The following is a 19,194-nucleotide window of genomic DNA, read 5'->3' on the forward strand; positions in this document are numbered from 1 at the left end:
CAAGTCTTCTTGGCACAGAAGCTAGTTTTCTATCCGTTACCACACACGTTACCTCATACACTTAATGTTCGTTGATTAGAGTTGACTTGAATTGGGGAAAGTATTTTTCCTCCTTTTTTAACCAATTAATGATCAATTTATCCATCTGGACACAGGTTTATGGACTTAGGAGCAAAGACAGTGCCTTTGTGCCCCTATGTTCCCTTCCTAAGATCGAGCCAAGAGCTGATGACCTCTCTACTGTCATTCATCTTACCAGGATGAGCAGAGCAACCCTCTCTCCTCACCATGGACATGGAGAATCCATTGCGGCCTCAGTTTCCCCCATGGTCTCTTCTGGGATGGAGTGCATATTTAGGGGCACCCAATAAACAAGTGAGATTCTCTCCCCTCTCTAAGTCCATTCCTGGATTAGGTGTCTGTATGGAGGTGCATGAGGCTTGGAGTTCAAATTGGAGACCTCAGTGGTAGAGACACCATCTCTTTCTTCTCAGGCCCCATCCATTAGAAGTATTACCAATGAAGTGTGGAACAGGTATATAAAGGGAACAGAGGAGGGGGACAAGGCTTTCGATTTTTTGCCTGGGGCTAGCTTACATGGTGAAGAAGGTTTGGTTCCTGACTTTTAGAGGGAGGGAGGGAGGGAGGGAATGAGATGGGGGGAAGGGAAGGTTCTGATGTGTGATTCTAATTCCCAACCTCCTTGACTGTCCTAGCTTGCGTGACTCGGCACAGGCCTCAGCCAGGGTGTGGGAGCAAGCAAACTCCATTAGCCATTATCAGAGATCTCTCCCAGCCCCTGAGATAGTAAAGTTTGAGGACTAGCTTTACATGACTGTAAAGCCAAGTGATTGAGGTGGGTCATGTGGAGGTGGAGGTGAACTCTGAGGCTGAGACTGCCCTGCCGACTTCCTGCCCAGCAGGTAGAAACAGCCCAGGAGCCACACGATGGGAAATTACTCACAGGATAAAGCCATATCCCTGAGCTTGTAAAAACTGGGCCAGAGAGTTTGCTCCAGCAACTCTTACAGCTCCCAGGGTAAAACTTTATTCCCTCCTGCGAGGGTTATATAGTCTGAGGGAATCAGTCCTAAGTGTGTGTCCTCCCAGGCCAAGGCCCAATCTAGGCCTCAGGTTACCTCTTCCTCTACATCTGCCTGAGTCAGTCATTGGGAGGCCCAGGGATGCAGACACAAGAGAGAGAGAGAGAGAGAGAGAGAGAGAAGGGGCCAGGGGAGTTTAGAGAGGACTCAGAAAAGGGGCAAGGAGTGTCCCATTTCAATTAAAAATGAAAACCCATTTTCTGGCCCTGGGCCTCAGAGAAGGCCTTCTGTGTCCCGCTTCTCCTCCCAGGCAGGAGTGGGCCAGGGCCAGCAGAGGCTGGGGAGAGGGCCAGCAGACTCTTCCTAACCTGGGGGATTCTGGGTAAATGTCCATAGGGGATAAGCACCCCCAGTGAGAGGAGCTGGGACTCTGCTCTCTGGGGCCCTGCTTGGCCAACTTTCACGTTTCCCCCTGCAATAAAACTAGATCTGGAAGGAGAAAGCAGCTATTGCCTCCTTTTCACATAGGGAAGAAGACCTAGAGGAAGTAGGAGCCTGTTTGCTGTCAGGCCCACTTCAGGCTAGGGTGTGTGTGTGTGTGTGTGTGTGTGTGTGTGTGTGTGTGTTTGAGTGTGAGTATGTGCAGGAGGGCCGGTGAGAAACAGGTTTGGAAGGAGAAGAGGCCACTTTCTTCTGATTGGTGTTGTCCAGGAGTTGGGGCAAGGATATATCGGGAAGGATTTCAGATCAAATAATAACAATAATAGTCAGCATTTATATAGCACTCCGAGGTCTGCAAAGCCCTTTTCATAGCTGAGCCTCACAACAACCCTATGAGGTAGGTGCTGTCATCTTCTCCCTTCTAAAACTGAGTTCCAGACAGCTAGCGTTTGAGGCAGGGTTTGAACTGGGTCTTCCAAGTCACTTATCCCTTGGCTCTACTCAATAATTTGGAGACTTTCCTAATGTGTGACCTTAGGCTAGTCAGTTAGAGGCAACTAGGTGATACAGTGGGTGGAGCCCAGGGCTTGGGTTCAGGGCTTGAGTTCAAATCTAACCATAGACACTACCTACATTGGGAAAGTCTCAACTTCTCTCAATTTCAATTTCTTCATTTGTAAAATGGAGATGATAATAGCACATACCTCACAAGGTTGTTGTAAAGCTCAAATGAGAAAACATTTGTAAAGTGCTCTGCAAATCTTAACGTGCTATAGAAACACTAGTTATTCCATCAAGGCACAGTCACCTCCCTTGTTCTCAGTTACCTCTTCTGCAAAGTGGGGATCATGATACTTGTACCGTCTGTGTTGAAGGTTTGTTGTGGTGGTAGGGACAGTGAAAATGACAATTACTCTGGAAAATGAAAAGTGTGTGGGGGTGAGCCTCAGCCCCCTAGCTCCTGTCCCAACAACAATTCAATCAATCGCCTGATCGATCAAAAAGCATTATTAAGCCCCTGTGTGGGGTGAGGCTGAGCCCCCTGGCTCCTGTCCCAACAACAATTCAATCAATCGCCTGATCCATCAAACAGCATTATTGAGCCCCTGTTAAGTGCCTGGCTCTGTGCTAGATGCTGGGGGGTGGGGGTGGAGGGCATACAAAGACAAAAATGAAACAGCCCTGTCCTCTAGAAGCTTGTATGGGGGGGGGGGGACTGTGCACACGGGTAGTCATTTATACAAGATAAGAGAGGTATTCTGGTAGAGATTGAGAATCCCAGAATTTGAGACCGACCTCTGTCACCTGGAGGTTCTGTGCCTCTGAAACAAGTCATTTCTACTTCCCCACCCTCCCCACACACCCCAAAGCAACTCTCTAAAACACTAAATGACTAGAGGAAGTTCCTCCCCAGAAGTTCTCTGTCCGGATGAAATCACTGGTCCAGTTTAAAAAAAAAAAAAAAGGGAAGAAAGTAATACAAATTAATAGGGGGTGGGGAGAGGGGATCTGTCCAGGTCTGTAGCAGGTTGGGGCACAAAGATCCGATCAAAATACTTCCTGTCTTCAAGGAACTTACAATCTTCCGAGGAGCCACGAACAGGAAAGTACATACCAAATAAGTGAAGGTGATGGGTGTGTGTACGGGGCGGGGGAACACGGTTCTGATAAAGAAGGAAACTGACGAAGCATAATGGGAGGCCTTCTGGAGTGCAGTCAGCGCTCCATAAATATTTGTCCACCGAGCCCGCTCCCGGGAGGCTGCTGGGGAGGGGTCTTAGTGGAGTCTTTCCTAAGTCCGGATGCCGTCCCCTTCCCCCTCCCACGCCCCCTCCCACGCCCCCTCCCCTGTGGGATGGTATGTCTGACTAATAGCCTCGGATGATGAAACCCTTCCTCTTGACCCCTGTCTTTGAGGCTAACCTTTAGCAGTTTAGACTTTCACTTCTTGTGTCTCATCCGCACGTGGTCCGTTTTCCAAATCTCCCGCCCCCTCACCCTGGCCAGTGGGATGGGAATGCTCCTCTTCGCTCCATCCTCGGGCTGTCTCTCTCTCTGAGCCCTAGGCCAGCCTAGATGTTCATTGAATCTGATCTTGTGCCGCTGAACCAGGGGATCGGGGAGGAGGGGGACACTTGGGGTGCTGGCTTTGCGCTCCTCCTGCCAGCCGGCTCTCCCCGTTTCGTAGGATTCTTACTCATAACCTGAGTTATGAACCTGAGGCCAGGGGGTAGGTGGCAAAGGGCTTGCCTTCTGAGACGAGGAAGGAAGGAGGCCCACAAGCAGGTTTTTCTGGCGTCGGTCTGTCTGTGGGCGCTGATAGGATGATAGGGATTAGAGTAGGGAGGAACTTGAGAGATAGCCGGGTTTAAAGCCTGCATGTTACAGACGAGGAAACTGATGTCCAGAGAGTTTAAATGACTCGTTTGGGGGACACACGGATGTTTTTAGCTTCACTTTCGCTGAAGCTGGAATCAAGATTTGCACCCAGATTTCCAAATTTAAGGTTCTGGGTTTTTTTTGTTTGTTTGTTTTTGTTACATCACAAATCTGGGATACAAAAGACCTGGGGGGGGGGCGGTCTTCACCTGGTGTTTATCTATAAGCTTTCCTAAAAAAAAAAAAGACTTTGATCCTTCTATTTCAACATAATTGGTCGCCTTTATAATCAGTTGTATTTTATTCTGGGAGGGGGTCCCTAAACTTTGCCAGATTGTAGGGGTCCATGACACAAAAAACCTTAAGCACCCCCCAACTAGCTTCTAGTCTTGCCTCTGAGTTCCTTTTTGTTTTTATGCCCCAAGTGCCTGCATATGGGATCAGAGAGGTCCGAACCCCTCATTTTACAAATGAGGACACTGAGTGTGTGGGGGGGTGTTGAAACTTCCCCAGGTAGTAAGTGGAAAAGGCAGGATTTAAACTTGGATTTTTCTGGCTACAAATCCAGGGCATTCCCATTATGCCAAGCTGTCTCTCCAAGAGACACATAGTAGGTGCTTAATGCAGACTTGATTGATTGCTCTGTTGGATTGGGGTGGGGGTGGGGAGGGGAACTCTACTTGGTAGCTTTATATCTGTGATCCCTGCCACCTCTGGAGGAGGGGAGTAAGAAAGAAAGCCAGGGGGAGAATAGGAGGAATTGAGTCAGAGTGGGCACTTCCCCTGACGTGACATGGGCACTTCCCCTGACAGTGGCCCCAAACTTTTCTGCAAAATTGCAAAAAATGACCAGCAGGCCCCCTGGTTGTTTCAGGTCAGATCAGTTCAATCCAGTCTAGCCCTCCTGGTCTCAGAGGGAGCTCCTTCCCTCCTTCTTTCCCTCCCCTCCAGCCTCCCCACCCTGCCTTGGTTAATGAGTGATGGCCCACACCTGTGCTTGCTCCTGCACCAGCGCAGCAGTGCCCACACCCAAGGCCGACTTGGGGGCAGTGGCAGAGGGAAGTAAGTGTTTGACTCATTCTCTGTCTCTGTTCCCCCTTTTAACCCCCTCCACACCCCACCCCCACCCTTCACTCCTTCCTTCTGTGGGGCAGGAGACCAGCTTCCTAGGGACATGGTTCCCCTGACTCATCTTTCTGAGGTTTATTACTTCTGGGACCCTCTGCTCCTTGTCAATCACCCCTGGGTTTCCCCCTCCCCCTGCTCCTGGGAATGTTCTAGCTCAGCCATGCCAGCCAACTCAGGGCATCCTCCCAGGGCATCAATTGGTTTCCAGGAGAGAAAAAGAAAAGCCAAGAGCAGCGGTAACTGGGAAAATATGTTTTCAATATATTGAGGGTGAAATGCTTACCCTGGCTCATCAATCACAGAAAGAGAAGAAAGCCTTGTGCTTATTTAGAATCTCTCCTACCCCACTCCCCTCCCCGTTCTTTCCCCCTTCCCTCCTCCTTCCCTACTCTTCTCCCAACCCCCCCCCTTCCTCACTCCCCCTCTCCCATTAAACTGATGAGGAACAGGAAATTAAATTCATTTTTTTCCACCTGCCTTTTCCCCATTATCCAGTTGGCCACTGGAGGGAGGCAGGTTCCCTGATGGCTTAAGCGATTGATGGTGACTGGGAGACCAAGGAAGTCCTCAGAAGACAGTGGCTGAGGATGTGAATGTTGTCATCACCACATTGGCACCTGCACTTCTGAAATGACTGGTTGATGGAAAGAGAAGCAGTCGGGGAGATGGTCCAACAACCTCCTCCTCCACAGGAAGATCAGAAGTATAGATAGTGCAAGGAAGGCTTTATGAATGAATGAATGGCAAATTCCCTTCTCAAAGTAACTCAAGTCCAGCCACAGTTTGGTGTGACGGGCATAGCCGATGGGGTATCAGTTCCAGCTTCCATTTTTTGGCTTGGATGCTGGTCCAAGGCATTCAAACCCCCAGCATGAACTAGATTTGGCCTGCCTTGGCCTCTGGGTCTGGTGGCATCTGCTCAGAACCTCTTGTAGAGTCTTAACTGCAGCCCCCTCTGGTCTGGGGCTTCCTTAGACTTTGGCTCAGCATCTCCTCTGTTTCTTGGGCCCCACATAGAAGGAGGGCACTTCTTCATTAGGCTCTAAGTATCCTCCTCTAGGCTTCAGGCCCTTTTCACTCCAGAATCACCCTGAAGGGACCTTTGAGATCATCTTTTGTTTTACTGATGAAGAACCTGAAATTCTGAGCAATGACGGGAATGGCTCAAAGTGGCAGAGCTGAGATTTGAGCTTGGGTGTTCTGACTCTTAAGGACCCTGCCCTTTTTTTCTTCTCTCTTCTCTCTTGGAACTTATGTATGGATCCATTCCCTGGAAGTCTGACCCATTTCTGTCAGTCTACTCTGGTCTTCTTGAAATTTATTCATAGTCACGGAATCATTGGAAGGATCCTACACTTTACATTTGAATAAAACTGAGGCACAAAGAGTTTAAATGACTCACTTGGTTGTTATGGTGGATGCTACCCTCAGACCACCTCAATTTCTTCCCCTAAGATCCATCGGAACCTTGGCTTACTCTTCCTGGAAGCCATTGGGTTCTGATGGTGGATCCAATCGTCTGAGCATATCTGCAACTCATCAGCTCCTTCCAACAGACAGCATTAAGCTGCCATCTCTAGAGGTAGTGGGTGTAGTGGATAGAATTCTTGATGGATTGTGTAGGCCTGGGGTCATTACTATGTGACTGGGCAAGTTTCTTCATCTACTAATTCTCATTTTCCTCATCTGTACAATGGGGATGATAATGCCAATGGTCCCAACCCCATAGGGTTGTTGTGTCTCTCAGATGAGATGTCTATAACAATGTATCCAGAATGCTTTGCAAACCTTAAAGGGCTATCTAAATGTCAATAATAGTAACAATAATGATCATTATTATTTCATCCCATCTCAAAATTCATAACCCTTATTGGCCTGCTCACAAATCTGCTTCTTATCTAATGACAAAGACCTCTCATTTTCAGGTCAACTGCAGGGCAAAGATGACCAACCAACAATCAAGACCTTAGATGAGGTGATCATATCTTTTCCTGTATTCTCTTTGATGATTCTTCACTCGGATGCATTGTCCTCATGGCATAACAGAAGAGGAGGGGAAGGGTTGGAGAGAGATTGATGGGGAAGAATCAATAGGCCTTGTGCCCTGAATGTGGGAGGTGAAGGAGGAGTCAAAGGTCGTTCTGAGGTCTAGGGCCACAGGACTGGAAGGATAGCAGTGCCAGGAACAGAACTAGGGAAGTCAGGAAAAGAGGTTCAGTTTGGCCTTAGTTGGGTCAAGTATTCTTGAGGCAGTGACTACTGGATTTGTACTCAGAAGACCTGGGTTCAAATCTCAGTTCTGCCACTTACCAGCTGAGTGATCTTGGGCAAGTCACTTCAGTTATGGGCCTCAGTTGCTTCTAGACGTTGCGTCCAAAGTTCCTTCCAGCTCTAAATCTACGAGGCTGTGTTCTATAGGCAGGAGAACAGGGAGGGCTAGAGGTTCCTACACTCGGAAGTCAACTACAAAGTTTTTTGAGTGCTTCATTCAATCAACTGATCAACCCATGAACTTTTATTAAGTACCTACTATGTGCCAGGCACAAATAGAAAAGTGAGAAGTCCCAGACCTTAAGGAGTTTACATTATGCTAGGGAGATAAAAGCTGCTTTTAAATAAATAAATATCCAGTAAACTGGAGTGGAGGGTGGGCAGGCACCAACCACCAGGGAAATCAGGAAAGACTTCAATAAATGAAAATAGTATTTATTAAGCACTTACTACATGTCGGACACTGCGCTAGTCCCTAAAGTGGGCCATGGATTTCAAGAACTGGAAATCAAATGGAAAATCAAATGTGGGGGCCAGTTTATGAGAAGGAACAGAAATGGGAAATAGAATGTCTAATGTGAGGGATAGCCCTTATTAGATACTAATTGATATCATGTTTGTGGGTATGTCATATCCTCCATATTATGCTTTACATATTTTATTATGTTACAATTTTTTAATTTTTGTGTCCTTAGTGCCTAGTACAGTGCCCTGCACTTAATAAATCTTTGTTGTATTGATATAATGAATGATGGCCCACAAATTGCCAAGAGGGAGAACAGAGAGAGAAAAGAGAAGGCTGAGGACAGAACCTTGGCGAACACCTATGTTTATGTGTGGGAAGAGTCAAGAGTCAGCAGAGGAGATAGAGAAATAGTGGTAAGAATTGAGAGGGCAAGTGCAGTGCAGTGGAAGCCAAGGGAGGAGCCAAGGGGCTCATCAGCAGTATTGAATGCCAGGCATGGGTTTAAGTGTTTTACAAACATTAACTCCTTTCATCCTCACAACAGCCCTAGGAATGAGATGCTCTTATCCCCATTTTAGAGTTGAGGAAAACTGAGCCAAACAGAGGTTAAGTGGCATGCCCAGGGTCACACAGCTAGTATGTAAGGATGGATTTGAAGTCAGGTTTTGATTCCAGTCATGATTCTCTATCCACTGGACCACCTACATGTCTCTACTCAGTATTAGTAGAATATTGGGAATGTAAACCAGATTGTATGCAGGTGTTCTCAACTGGAGTTTGTGAACTTGTTTTAAAAATATTTTGACAACTATTTCAATAGGATTGGTTTCTTATGTAATGAACATATTTCATTTTGTGCATTTAAGAACATGATTCTGAGAAAGGGGTCCATAGGCTTAACCAGGAAGGTTGACAAAAAAAAAAAAAGTGAAGAACCAACTCCTGGATTAAGGTGTGAGTTCAAGAGGTGGAGCAACTAAGGGATTTAGATTACTCTTTGGAGCAAGTTAGCAGTTGTAACAACAGAGCTTCTGCTCAGAGATTACAAGAGATACTTCACTCGGGAAAGGGCCTCTCAGTTCTAGACACACATGGACCAGGTTCAGTCTCTGGCCTCCAAAAAAAAGGAGTCAGGTTCTTTTTTTGTTGTATCTGCACCCTTAGAGTGCTAGGGAAAACCAATTAAAGCTTAAGTTTAGGTCATGTCTAATGTCTTCGAGAAGGGGGCAGTAGGAAGGAACTCAGTGTATAATTTAATTCGGGTATAGGACAGCTATTTATTTCCTCCACATAAAATAAGTGTCTAAAACACAAAAGACTCAGTCATGTATTGACAAAGACTTAAACATGAAACAGTAACCTATAACTGCTGTTACAATCTTCTAGGAGCTTGATAATTAAATCATAAAAACACAAAACATTTTTACAGTACTACTGAACACCATTTCACCTTGACCTTAGCTCCAAATTGTCTGAACCACCCCCCTCAAGATCCATATCTTCCATCAAGTCAAGCTCATCCTCCTATTGCAAACCATCTCCTTCAATAAGGGTTTAAATGTATAAAACTGCTGCTGCCAGCCAGCTTCAACCAGGAGTTCCTGAAATCTTGAACTCAGGAGGTTGCCTCTAAGGCTAGAAACATCCATCTCAGGATCCCTCTTTAGTTACCTCTGCGCAGGGAAAGAGACATAAGCAGATCAGAGGGAACAGCCACCCTGAGGCCTAAGCTTCAGGCTGAGGTGCTCACCTCCATGTGTGAATAGTTTCCTTGGACTTACTTGGCACTCTGCCATGGCACACGGGAATTCTAGGAGTCTTCACAGAGCTTGACAGACCAGAAGAGAGAGAGGACCAGGGGGCAGTTACTCCTCTTAGTGTCTACTGAAGTGAGTGGCACTTCCTGGTTCAATGTTCAATCCACTTTAATGAAGCCCCCTCCTCCCTTGATCTAGGGATTGTTGGATCATCTCAAAAACCTCCAGTGTCCGTGACTACCTGTGTCTCCAGAAGTGCTGGTGGGAGCTCAGCTCAGCTCTCCTTGTGGTGGGTTCTACCTTCATTACACAGAGAAAACAAAGAGAGATGATTCACTTCTATGGAATTAGTTTTTGCTTAAGTGTCTTCAGTGGCACTGATGGAGAAGGGTTAAAGGAGTTTGGGGAGCCATGGAATGATGAGGAGGGAAAGCTGAAGAATGATGTGATGGGAGAACTGAATTTAAATTAGCCATGGTGCTTGGGAAAGATTCTCTCTCGTTGGGTATTAGAAAAGGCCCCTAACTAGGATTGCTGAACTTGGGGTAACAGGACTGAGTTCAAGTTTCTGCTCTGCTCCACAGATATTACCTCTCTTCCTGGACTTGACTTTCTTCCTCTGTAAAATAAAAGGGTTGAACTTGATGGATATCAAGGTTCTTTCTAGCACTGGAGCTGTGATCTTTTCCAGTCCCTCAATGCATCCCTAGGAACCACAGGTTTCACTTTCTCCACTCCCCTTGTGTGATATTCCTAAATCTTTAGTCCTTTCCCTGTCCTTACTTTCTCCCAGCTGCCCCCTACCTCTCATCTCCACCGAGAACCTTCCTTTAGAACAGTGCTTCTGCCCTTGGCCCCCAGTGTGGGTTAGGCCTGAAGGCTCTGAGAGACAGCGGGAGCTTGCTGGTGTCTCCTCCCCTCCCTTCCCCTTCCTTTCTCTTCCTGCTCCCTGTCCCCCTTCCCCCACCTTTGCCAAAGAAAAAACCCTCCTGGGGAGGCAACTGAGAGGCTTGATTGGAGAAAGGCTTTTTCAGGAAACATTTCAAAGTATGGCATCATTTGTGATGTCCTAAGATTGGGCTCTTCTGAGGCCTTCCTGGCTCCGACTCATCTGGCAGGAGGGTCAGGCAGGCAGGGGAGCCCCAGCCCTGAGCTTGGCCAAAGTGCTGACTCAGTACAATGTGCTCTAAGTAGCAGCAGGGCTTGTGGCCCAGCTCGGCTCCCCCAGCCAGGAGCCAATGGAGCTGGGGGTTGGCCTCCCCTCCCTCCCCTCCCCTCTCTCTGGGGAGGGAGGTGGCTCTCCCAGGCTGCTCTCTCCCCCTTTCCCTTTCCCCCATCCCTTCTTCCTCTGAGGCCCTGGCCTGGTTGGGTAAGACTGTTTCATTTAATGAGTCTTGGCTGCTTCCTGGCCCTGGACAGCTCAGAGAGAGAGGGAGAGAAAACCAGCAGGGGTTCCAAGTCAGGCTTCTCAACCAGCTGGCCGCATGGGGGGGTCAGGTCGGGCCAGGAATGGGATGGGGGAAGCCATTGCTGAGGGGGACACCCCTTTAGCCTTCACTCTGAGATCCCAGAATTTTAGGGCTAGAAAAGATATTAAAGATCATCCAATGCAACCCCATATTTTATATGTGGGGAAACTGAGACCCAGACCAGGCCTAAGGTCACATGGCAAGTGAGCAGATGGAGGTGCCTGAACTCTGTGGAGTAGACAGGGTCAGCTCAAGGTCACTCTGCTCCCCTCAATTTCCAGGAGCCAAGTACCCTTCTGCTGTTTCTCATTTACACTGAGGAGCAGGGAATTCAATATATCACCCTTTCCAGGGGTGTTTGCATTGACAAACATGAGTTAACTACAGTGATGCCTAAATTCGATTTATTTTCACTCAACAGGAGATGAGGGTGGTAAGGTAGACGATTCCCCTGGGAATCAGGAGATCTGGTTCCCAGGGAAAGAGGTAGGAGGGTGGAGTGGAAGAAACATTGGTTTAGGCATCAGAGAATCAAGGTCGATTCTTGTTAGCTGCACCATCTTGGGTAAGTCCCATAATCTCACTGGGCCTCTGTCAAAAAAGGGGGTCAGGCTAAAGGACCTCTGATGTCTCTCCCAGCGCTAACTGCCAGGATCCAGGTTCTACCACTAATTCCCTATAGGACTAAGAACAAAATTGAGAAGGATTCACAAATTCTCTTTGTTGCCTTCCTCCTACATTTCAAGCACCCTCCTCTTGTCTGATGCCCTCTGTTGGGGTCTCAATATTCAAGACCCATAGGCCTGTCTTTTCCAGGCAGTGTTGGACGTCTCTGGTCCTTCTAATGCTTCTCTTCCTGTCTGGTGTTCTGTCTCCAAGGACTTTACCTGCAGTTGGGTTATAGCTGAGGTAGAATCACAGGACTTTAAAGTCAGAAAGGACCTGAGATGTTCTTGTTTTTACAGAGGGGGAAAATGAGTCCCAGCACAGGGAAGAGACTTGCCTCATGTATGCTAGCAAGCAACTGGCTAGGTGCTTGGTACATCACAGGTGTGTAGTAGATGTATGTTTGACTGACTGATGAGTGGCAGAGCAGAAAACAGAACACAAGTCTCCCCCGGTTCCCATTCCAGTGCTTTGTCCATAGGCTGGGCGAATTTCTATGTACTCTGGTGTATACTAAGATGCTGATGAGTTACTGTGTTGCCTCCTAGGTAATACATTTACATTTTAAGATAGTAGCATTAAAAGGAAACTGAGGCAGGTGGAAGTTAAGTGATTTGCCCAAGGTCATATAGCTAGTAAGTGTCTAAGGCCACATTTGAAATCATAGCTTCTTGATTTCACTCCCAGTACTCCATCTGCTTGGATACTTAGCTGCCTCTGGGAGTTGGGAAACCTGTTGGTTTCTAATCCCAGCTCTGTTGTTAACTTGGTATGACTTTGGGCAAGACCCCTTCCTCTCTCTAAGTGTCAGCTTGCTCATCTTTAGAATGAAGACTACATATGGCTTCCAAGGTCCTTTCCAGCCCTAGAATTAGGATGGCCCGATCATGATATAAATATCAGACCTCATAAACTGCCCTCAAGGAGCTTAGAATCTAGTTGGGGAAATAAAACTAACCTTCATGGAGAATAACTAAGTGCCAAGATCTACAGCATTGATGACCAAGGTAAGCCTGAACTTGGGCCGGGTGACACCTGTCTTTTGGAAGCCCCATTTGAGAAGTGGTCTTTAGAGGTGATATTCTCTGGCTCTACCAGAAGACCCCAAAGGCTTCTCAGAGAACACAATCCCAAACATAGCTTGATCCCAGGATTGAAACCCTCTGGAGGATCAATGGGCCTGAAACCTAATTTTTAAAAAAACAGAATCCTGGGAGTTGTTAAGGAGTGGGAAAAGAGAGATTGGAAATAGCACAGTCCACTATATGAACCAAAATTAGCAAGTTTCCTATTTTTTCATAACTTCCATCCCCTCCCCTGTCCACCGGAAACCCAAAATATGTGAAATTAACCTAAAATTAGGAACATAAGTCACAAGAGAATTAAAAAAGGCCCAATGCCTTTGGAGAAAATATTTTCATATCCTTATGCTGATCATTTATTCTAAATCAGGATACGGTGATTACTTTTGAAATGAGAATTTTTCTGTTAAGGCTCATGCCTGGAAAGGAAATGCTTTGAACTTGATTCAGTTCAGAGGAGGTTCAGTATCTTTGAGTACCTACTAGGACTCAGCACAGAACTGGAAAAGTTCTCATCCTGCTATTGAGAAAGCTTGGTCCTCAGTTCTGTGATCTAATCCTCAGGAAACTCAGAACATAACTGTTTTAGGCTTCGAATAGTTGCCTAGCATACAGTAGGTGCTTCATAAGTGCTCTATCCTTCTCTCTGTCATCAAGTTACTTTATTTGAAGGGCACCACCAATGTGTTCCTTCTTGACCACAAAGATTTCCCTCAGCCAACCACAGTGCCTGAAATCTTACCATTAGCTATGTTGAAGGCTCCCTTTCTCCAGGATTTCCTCATCCAAATTGAGATCTGCCTAAGATATAAAAATTCATTTAGAAAAGGACTGCACTAACTTCAAGCAAGTGTCTTTCCTTCTCTGGTTTCAGTTTTCTCATTAGGTCCCCTCCAGCCGTAATCCTTGAATTCTGGGATTTAAGGATTCTGTGCTGAGGGCAGTGTCCTTTGGGGGTGACACATACACTGGGAAAGTTTTGTTAGGGGAAGAGTGGAAAGACAGGTTCAGAATTAAAGTTCTGCTGAGAAGGGTTGGCTCAATTCATTCTTTTTTTTTCTTTCTTTCTTTTTTTCCAAGGCAATGAGGGGTTACGTGACTTGCCCAGGGTCACACAGCTAGTAAGTGTCAAGTGTCTGAGGTCAAGTTTGAACTGAATCCAGGGCCAGTGCTTTATCCACTTTGCCCCCTAGCTACCCTCCCTCAATTCATTCTTTTAACCATCAAGACTGAGTACTGACTATGTGCAAGATACCCTGTGAGCGCTGGGGTATACAAAGGAGACTGTAACCCAGTTCCCACCCTCCAGGAACTTAGAGTCCAGTACTAGAGATGACCTAACTATAATACAATTTGAGGACAATCTGAACACTTCGGGGTCGGGAACCTTTGCTCCCTCTTCATATGCCCATCATTTAGCATAGCTCTTTGTACACAGTAGGTTCTTAATAAATGAGTATTGGGTGGAATACAAGGTAGAATGTGACAAATGCTTGAGAGAGGTGCAAAGTTTTGTGGGACTTCAGAGGATGGAGATTTTATATTTGGCTCGGATGATCAGGGAAGACTTTGTGGAGGGGGTGGCATTTGGGTTGGATCTTAAAGGATGGTTAACATTTCAGTAGACAGTTGGCATTCTGCATGTTGAGAATGAACTGAATAAAAGCAGGCAGATAGCACAGTGTGTTCATTGAAACAGAGTCGTCCGCTTTGGCTGGAGCACTATGTGTGAAGCCAACTAGTGGGAGATAAAGCTGGAAAGGTAAATTAGGAGCAGATTGTGAAGGACTTTGAATGTCAGCCTAAGGGATATTATTTAGTTAGCAATTGAAGGATTTGGGGAAGGGGAATGGTGAGAAGAGAGCTGTACATTAAGATGATTCTGGCAGTGGAATTTAGGATGGATTAGAGTTGGAGAGAAATTGGAGAAAATGGAGAGAACTATTAAGAAGCTACAAAGATTATCATTGTTGTTTGGTCATTTCAGTCATGTTTGACTCTTTGTGACCCTATCTGGGGTTTTCTTGGTAGAGATGCAGGAGTGGAGTGGTTTGCCATTTCCTTCTCTTGCTCATTTTATAGATGAGGAAACTGAGACAAATAGGGATGAGTGACTTGCCCAGGATCACACAGCTAAATCTAGCTAAGGCCAGATTTGAACTCAGGTCCTCCTGCCTGCAGGGCTGGCACTCTATCCACTGTACTACCTATCTAGGCAAGACATAATAAGGACCTGAATTTAAGGTGGTGGCCATAGGAATAAATAAGGGGACAGGGATGGAGCTAGTTTAGAGGTGTACAGTGGATTTTTTTTTTTTTAGTGAGGAAATTGGGGTTAAGTGACTTGCCCAGGGTCACACAGCTAGTAAGTGTGTGTTAAGTGTCTGAGGCTGGATTTGAACTCAGGTACTCCTGACTCCAGGGCCGGTGCTCTATCCACTGTGCCACCTAGCTGCCCCTGTACAGTGGAATTTGAAATGACAGAACTCAAGTGTACTTAGCACAGTGTTTGGCAGGGATGGGAGGTGCTTGTTGATTGATTGGGAGAATGCAGAAATGGGGAATCAAAGATAATACTGTTTGGAGTCAAGACACAGAGAGAATGTAAGCTTCCTGATGACAGGGACAATTTGGGGGGGGGTTGTTTTTCTATTCTCCAACACCTAACATAGTGCCTTGAACAAAGGAAGTACTAAATAAATTCTTATTAGTTTGGATTGCTGCCAGTGACAGAAAGAGGGAACACTCTTTTGGGGGAAAGAGAAGTTCGATTTCATACATGTGGAGTTGGAGATTTTGGCAGGATTTTCAAATGAAAATGTCAAGCAGGCAGTTGGAAATTGGGGTCTGGAGTCCAGGAAAGAACTGAGGGCTAGAGACAGATTTAAATCTGCATAGAGGTGATCATTGGAGCCAGGAGAGAAGATGAGGTAGGTCTACTGAGGGAAAGAAACCAAGTGTTGGGCAGAGCCACCATTTTAGGGCTTAGACAAGTACACTGGTACCTGAGGAAGGTGGCAATGGTGACACAGGAGAAGGACACAGAAAGAAGATTCAGCAGACGCAAAGTCAAATGACTTTTGCCTCTGGTAGTCTTGCTTCAGCCCAGAGAGAGTGGCTGATCTAAAGGGGATGATGCGTCTGTGTCAGGAAGATGTGAGTTTGAGCTCATTAGACTCAAGATCCCATTAGAGGTTTAGGTTAAAAGCAAGAATAAAGGGGGACCTGGTTTCCTCTGAATCTGCTTGGGCATGGAAGGTCCTGAAATTGTATATTTATGAATTATATTCCTCACTAGTCTCATTTTACCTTTATCCAAAGTCTCCTATCTCAGATCATCTGGGTTCCTCTAGGCTCAGATCACACCAAATGGAAAACCAAAGCAAATGCAATAAAGCTTTCCACTAGGACCATCCTTTCTTCCTCTGCTTGTTACTTTGGATGCTAGCAAATGGAAGAGAGAAGAGACACAGAGAGTGAGGGGGATGTTGGCTTCTCTCCTACAGAACCACTGTCAGAGGGATCTTCCTAATGCACAGCTCTTATCCCATCATTCAACATTACAAAAGCCTTGTGGATTCTCTAGGTTTTCATTTCCAACCCACTCATTTTTACAGATGAGGAAATACAGGAGAGTGTTTTGTCTAAGGCCACATAGTGACTTAGTGGCAGAGGCTGGATCAGAACCCAGGACTCCAGGATCATGGACCAGTGTTTATTGGTTCATTTATCGTCCATTTACTTAATGAAGAATCACTCACCTGTCTATTGTTTTGGTGAATGTAGGAGAGGGAGTGGGTGCATGGGAGGAGGCAGGTGGGGACTAGGGAATATAATTCAGAAATGTCCAGTTTGGGGGACCTTCCATTCCCAGGCAGATGCAGAAGAAACCAGGTCTGACTTTATTCCTGCTTTCACCCCAAACCCCTGATGGAATTTTGAATCTATTTAGTTCAATGTCCCAACACATCATCCCCTTTAGATCAATCACTCTCTCTGGGCTGGAGCAAGACTACCAGGGACAAAATTCAAATCTGAGGCAATTTGCCTTTGGGTGTGCTGAGTTTCCTTTCTGTGCCCCTCTCCCATGTCATCATTGCCATCTTATTGATTGGTTTGACTGATTTGAGGTTTGAGTCTTAGCTCCAGGCCCTGGAGTTAAAATTTCCTCACATACAGCCCTGAATTTCCAGAGTGGTTTGGGCTTGTCACCAAATGGTCCCTAAGTTAGAGGCTTGATAACAAATCTGATCGCCAATGGAAAAGTAACCAGGACCCAAAGAAGTTACTAATAGAACAGGTTTGGGGCAACTTGTGGGGTCAGTCATGTAGGTAGACCCAGACTTTGGGTGCCAAAGTAAAGGTCAATTTCTTTCATCTCCACCCCCTAGTGCATCCCTTCCCCTGTAACACCAAGCTATAGGTGTGAGGGATGTTTTTGCTATACAGGAATTTGTCTCTGCTCCACAAAAAGGATGTTGGTTCAGTATTTCCAGGAGGAATGATGGAAAGTTCTCAGTGAAAGACAAGCAGACTTCAAGTGGCCCAGTCACAGTGGTTTCATTTCTTCATTTTCCCTGAAATGGGAGATGTTCCCTCTCCTTTCCCTTTTTCTTTTAAAATTAAAGTTTTTACTGATGTCTTTGGTTTTTACATTACAGTCATTTCTGGATATACTCCAACACAACAAGGCTTTCCTTGTAACAAAGAAAATTAAGCAAAACCAACCATTACACTAAACTCTTCTGACAGAGTATGCAACATACTGCACCCATAGTCCCCATGTCTCCAAAGAAAGACAGGAGATGCCTCATCTTTTTCACCACAGCCAAGATTAGTCATTACAACTGGATAGCATTCAACTTCATGTTAATGTTCTTTTCATTTCTATCAATGCAGTCATTGAGCATGTTGTTTTCTTGGTTCTGCTTAGTCCACTCCTCATCAGTTCACACAGATCTTCCCATGTCTCTGAATCACTCATTCTTGTTATTTCTTAAGGTGCTGTAATATTCCATTACATTCACATACCACAATTTGTTCGGCTATCCCCCAGCCGATGGACATTCTGCTTCCAGTACTTTGCAAACATAAAAATTGCTGCTATGTTTATTCTGGTGTATTGGGGACCTTAATTATTGCCTTGGACCTCCTTGGGACATTATGGTCAAGAGTGAGAACTCTTGGGATGAAGAGTTTAGTGACTTTTCTAGCATAATTCCAAAATATTCTTTGGAACTGTTGGACCCATTTATAACTACACCAATAGAATATTGGTTCTAGGGCAACCTCCTTCCATTTTCTCCTCTAAGCATGTAGCTCAGAGATTAGCTTGGTTATGTAAATGGAGGCAATTTATCTCTCTAAGTTTACCTAAACTTTTCCAGTTTTCCCTAAAGAACCTAACCATTCAGATCCTCAGCCAAGGTCAGAGCTGATGCGTGTGTGTATGTGTGTGTGTGTGTGTGTGTGTAATAATGAATTTAGCTCAGCTTAGCTTTCCGGTAGTTAGATGTATGCACTATTTTTAATGCTACCATCCACGGAGGGGCATAACAGCTGGTTCCTGGGGCTATACAAGGTCCAGAGAAATGGGAGAGGGCACAGACCATGCTGCAAGAGACTGAACAAGGGGAGAGGGCGTTTGTGGAAACCTGGAAACTCCGCTTTTTGACTAAATTTATTTTTCTTCCTATTTTCATTAGGACAAATCCCCTAATGTATTTATGTGCCTCAAGAAAATCCTACAAATAACTGATGATACAGTTAGTGATTAAGATGTGAATCATCCTCAGGGAGAGGAGCTGAAGCCCTGTAAGAGGGACATAATGTGTCATAAAGTATTTAGGAAATTATCATCCAAACCACAGGGAAAAAGAGAGAAAGATGGGAATTCAGAAGTAGCCAGGGTTTGAAAGCTATTGAATGTTAGTGTTTGGTGCCAAGGAACAGAGCTTGGGGGGTGGGGGAAGAGTTTCTCTCCCCTTTTTCTTACTTTGGCAAGGACAGCTCTGATAATGTGGAAAGGGCTTGGACACAGCTGAATAGAGTCGATGGGAAACCAGCTCTGAGAAATGAATTGAAATGAAAGGCTTCTTGTTCAAGAAATCCAGTAAAAAAACCAAACAAGTGATTCCCTTGGAGGTAGGACCCCTACCTTCCCGTCTGCTTTTTCCACATTCTCTCCTTGGCTGGGTCTCCATGGAACCAAGCTCTCAGATGGACAGTGAAAACGCCAGTCAGCCATCCGGATGTTTCAAAACATCCAGATGTTTGGCATCGTGTAAACCTAGAAGATCCAGCTGACTGATTTGCTCTATCACTTCTTCCAGATGTTTCATTGTTAGTGTAGAGAGCCTTTGTATCTGGTCCCACAGTCTCAGGAGAAAGTGCAACGAGTGGATCTATGATATACTGGATATCCTAGCATCAAAGACTTCTCAGAGCTAAGAGGGTCCTTAGAGATCATCCAGGCTAGCCCCTTGGTTTTAC

The sequence above is a fragment of the Dromiciops gliroides genome, chromosome 1 (genome assembly GCF_019393635.1).
Source record: "Dromiciops gliroides isolate mDroGli1 chromosome 1, mDroGli1.pri, whole genome shotgun sequence".
NCBI classification, from domain to species: domain Eukaryota; kingdom Metazoa; phylum Chordata; class Mammalia; order Microbiotheria; family Microbiotheriidae; genus Dromiciops; species Dromiciops gliroides.